This window comes from Penaeus monodon, chromosome 32 (genome assembly GCF_015228065.2).
Source record: "Penaeus monodon isolate SGIC_2016 chromosome 32, NSTDA_Pmon_1, whole genome shotgun sequence".
NCBI lineage: Eukaryota > Metazoa > Arthropoda > Malacostraca > Decapoda > Penaeidae > Penaeus > Penaeus monodon.
The window spans coordinates 37,729,974-37,730,272 of record NC_051417.1 but is presented as its reverse complement, the minus strand read 5'-3'; the positions used below and the strand labels follow the sequence as shown (position 1 = coordinate 37,730,272).

Below are 299 nucleotides of genomic sequence, written 5' to 3'. Positions count from 1 at the left end.
ATGTACACCACACCACCACAACACACATACACTTAGATACACTAGCATCCTTACCATCGTCGTAGCGTGCGGGAAGGATTCTCTGCACTGGAGTGTTGCTCTGGCCCCACGTGGGTTGGCGCGGATTGTTGCAGGATCCGTCGGCTGTGCGGTACTTGTTTCTGAGTTACAGTTCGGTACGGAGGGGCAGCGGTCGCCTAGGATGGTGTTTCTCACGTCCATTTGCTGCAGTCCAAAGCCTCCCTGGAGCCGCGTGGTGAGAGGCTGCGGCAGAGAATTCAGTTTAGAGGGATCCTCTG

General features: G+C 55.9%; 1 pseudogene; it reads right to left on the bottom strand.

Annotated features, from left to right (window-relative positions):
• The window catches only part of LOC119593662, a 24,877-nt pseudogene that overhangs the window by 22,882 nt on the left and 1,696 nt on the right, over positions 1–299 (bottom strand).